The 4,127-nt window shown below is 33.9% G+C and overlaps 1 protein-coding gene across 1 annotated transcript in view; it reads left to right on the top strand.

Annotated features, from left to right (window-relative positions):
• LOC118746960 overlaps positions 1-4,127 on the top strand; it is a 463,693-nt gene that overhangs the window by 115,765 nt on the left and 343,801 nt on the right. The window lies entirely within an intron of this gene.

Raw genomic sequence — 4,127 nt, 5'->3', positions numbered from 1 at the left:
CTATGTACATTCTTATATATAGTACTTAGAAGCAAATATATATGAGTTCAACTAAATATGCGATAAGCATAAAAATATTTCATTGCCTTAATGGAGGCATTGCTTTTTTCTATTTATAGCCATGCGTACTTGCGCTCCTGCCCTTTGGGTTTTTCAAACACTGCACTGGGGGTGGGTATTGACCCACTACGATTCCGGCGCTTTCGCATCTAAACTGTATTTAATCTTATATATGCATATAGCTGAAGAAATTTACGTTGGCTAAGGTCGTATGGTTGCCCAGAGCGCAACTTAAACACCCATTGTTATACCACAAATAATTATAAGCAATTCGGTTGTTCACACTTGCCCAATTATTTACTCTCCGCGTCACGATAATACGCAAAATACTAGAGTAAACGGTGGAATTTAATTTCGTTGCCACACATTTGAGCAGCACTTGATGACAGGTTTGCCCCAAAAAAGCACTACAATAGCCTAGAACCCAAGATTTTTAGTGTCAATGAAGATTCTCTGACAGATGACCCTATCACTGGTCCTTTCACAACCTACTGAGTATAGTAAATATACGGTTGCCAGTCGTACTGATTTAGGAAGGACAGAAACTAAATTTTCACTAACTGTACTGAAAATTTTCAATTACCAATTCAGCACGCAAATATCCTTATTTTTTTAGAAATTTGTGCTGATTTGTACTGACTTTTCAATCTCTATTCCACTTCGTTCACATCAGCGCGGGATAGAGAATTTGGGTGCGGTAGCGGCGATTGGGATCAACTTGTCAAATAAGGTTAAATAAAGAAGATGCTTAACAAATTTCACCGATGAGGACCCCTCTAAGTTCAATCCATACGACTTACAAGAATTCAACTGGTAATATAAAAATAATATAACACTGGGGAACAAAGTGAAATTTTAGAAAAACTTAGAGTGCGCATACTCAGTTTTACTAGATCAAAAAAAAAAATTTTTTTTCTCCAAATTTTGAAAACTTATCGTGTTTCGCCCCATATTTGCTTTGTACGCCGCCATACTGAGATTTTTGCATCCTAAAAACTGGTTTTCTCGAGTATACGAATTGATCTAATAAATCTGAGTTTGAGGTTCGTATGGCCAACAGCTATTGAACCTCACATATAAGCACTCTAGGTTTTTTTTGTAATGAATGTAGGTATATTATTAATACATATTTCTTACTTACAACGTTTTTCGATTTAAGGATGGAATTCATTTAACAAATTATTCAGAACTTCCATTATAATTATTTAAGTTGCAAACTCAATTTTGCGCTTTCCTATTTTCGCAAATCTTTCTATTATCCTTTCAGTGTCAATTTCAATAGCTTAAGTGTATGTGTAAAACTGCTATACCTGTCAGCCTGGTACTACATAGCCATTGTTTTAGCCGGCCAAGTGTTGAGGAACTTCTTTCTAAAGTAGCGTTACTAGGAGTAGCTTCAATTGTGGCCCGACTGCAGAAAAGTTTTTGTTCTACTTGGGTTGTTCACACTTGCCTGGTTAGCAGGTTATCTGATCCGAGTGTTTGCAATTGCAATTGATGCAAATATTGATTTTTCGACTTTCCGGCTTTTCCTTTAGAAGTTTTAGAAATTTTATTTTTCCTAAACCATTCAAGTATTGCGACAAAAAAAAACAGAGAACAAAAATCATAGAATTTGGTCAAGGCCTTCGCGATTTTCAAAAAACTGAGCCTTTCATAGCGCAACATAAAACCAATGGTTAGAAAGTTGGAGCTGAAGAAAACGAGACCACCGAAATCTGGAACATAAACTGTTGTCACTCACACTCATCTCCAGTTGCCACAAATCCAGCAAAATGGATACACAAACATACATACATATGTACATATATATTGTCGGTATCTTACAAATGAATGCAACAAATTAGTTTCATGGCAACAGCAATTGCCACCTTTCAAGGTCAATCCGCTGCTATCGTCAGTCAACCAGACAAACATGCGCCAAGTGTCAGTTGCCGACAGTCAAATGTCAAAAAGCGTGTGTGCGATGAGCAATTAGAGAGTATATATGTTATTCCTTAGAGGACTTATGCATTTTGTTTTTGCATGTATATATATGCATGTAAGTATGCCAGTGTGTGTACGTGCATTTATCAGTCTAAATGAAAATATTATTACTTGTGATTGTTTATGCGCACTCTCGCACAATTTTTCCTGCACTGGTTGACATACAGACGTAAACTCGCCTAGCTGCCAGAGAGTTTATGCCGCTGTTACCATAAAACTAGCGAAATGAGGAAACACTTGGCGAATTATTGCATTGACGCAATAAAAATTTCACTTGGAAGATAATATAAAAGCAAAACAAAAGGCGGTTGAGAAATATGAAAACCCACAAAATGGTTGACCATTTAAATAATTGACTTGAATGTTAAAAGAGTAAAACCAAAACATAATTATATTTGCTTGCTATATTTTATTTAATATTTATACATTTTGTTTTTATTCGAGCTCATTATGGAGTGAAGGTAACTCAACGACAGCCAAAACGACGTCAGCAATGAAGTACAAATTGCCGTTTTACTTTCTACTAAATAACAGCAAAACAGAAATGCATCCAGTGACGTGTTGTCTGCCAACCAACGCACTTAAGCAGGCATATGTACATACATTAGAGTGGTCCAAAAACATTAAAGTCGGAATTTTAATGCCGCCACCCCCTAGGATTGTTCTATACCGAAAAAATATACCCATATTTTTTATTTTTTTTGAAAGCAAAAAATATTTAGGTAGTGCTCAAAGCGCCCAAAGTTTTCCACGTATTTTTATATGAGCAAAAACAACTTTTCGTAGAAATGGTTTAAAATTCTTCAAAATCAATATTTTTCGATCGAAAAACCGTGGTTCTCTTCAGGAGACTTCCAATATTAATATCGAGTTGTTTATTTAACCACGTTTAAATATTAAAGATTTTTTGTTATTAAAGAAACAGTTGGCTATTATTTTCCGATCGAAAAATATTGATTTTCAAGCATTCTAGGTTATTTTTTCCCCATACAAAATAAATGGAAAATTTTGAGCACTTTGAGCACTCCTTAATTTTTTTTTATTTCAAAATAAAAAAATAGGGGTATATTATTCGGTATAGAATAATCCTAGGAGCGGCGGCATTACAATTCCGACTTTACTTTTTCACATGCATTTTTGGACCACTTTAATGTACATATATGCATATGTGTTTATATGTGATGTACTATAAGTATTTACGTAGGTTTATTTGGTGCTTTGTTTGGCGCTTAATATGGGCAAAATCACTGCATTGACATTGAAATTGACATTTTCACTAATTACGCGCATGTACACGCATACATTCAATTCAAACAAAATGCTTGCTCACATGAATACATACATACATACAGGTGTACGTATATGTATGTATGTGTATACACTGCCGGCAAAAATTGTTGGCACAGCAAATTTTTCTCAATATATGCAACAATTTTTTTTTCTAGTATTTTTCCACCAATTTTTTATAAAAACATGGCTCATTCTTCAACAAAAAACATAAAAATATAATTCCTAAACTTTGTGCAAAACTCGCGAAAATTCAACAAATTTTCCTGCAAGCTTTCAACATTTTAATCGGATTTTCCGAAGTTTTACAGCGCATTAATTTCTAGTAAAAAAAATCCAAGTTCGGAGTTAGTCAAAAATCGCATTAATTTTTTGGAATTTTTTTTGTTGAAGGTGTTTTACATTTTTTCCATCAAAGTATTTTCGAAAAAAAATTTTTGTATGGAAGAGACTGCGTGGAAAAACTTTCCAAAAATCAACGGTAGTTTCCAGCTACTTAAAACTTGTACCTTTTTAAAATAAAATTGATAGGACTACAAATCTGCATACTCGAAAAAATTCTAAAAAATCTGATTAAAAAGTAGAAAATTTGCATGAAAAGTTGTTGAATTTTCGTGAGTTTTGCACAAAGAAATTGGCAAATGAAAACAAAAATCTCTCAGATGAAAATCATTAACGCGCGCATTAATACACTCACTTTCAGACATGATATATACATGTATTAGGGTGCATCACTCTACATACAAAAAAAAAAAAAAACTAGGTACAGTTTTTCCATTGGAGGTATTAAATTT

The sequence above is a fragment of the Rhagoletis pomonella genome, unplaced genomic scaffold (assembly GCF_013731165.1).
Source record: "Rhagoletis pomonella isolate Grant_MI unplaced genomic scaffold, Rhpom_1.0 Rhpom_scaffold_00011, whole genome shotgun sequence".
Classification (NCBI taxonomy): domain Eukaryota; kingdom Metazoa; phylum Arthropoda; class Insecta; order Diptera; family Tephritidae; genus Rhagoletis; species Rhagoletis pomonella.
This window is presented reverse-complemented; position numbering and strand designations above follow the sequence as displayed.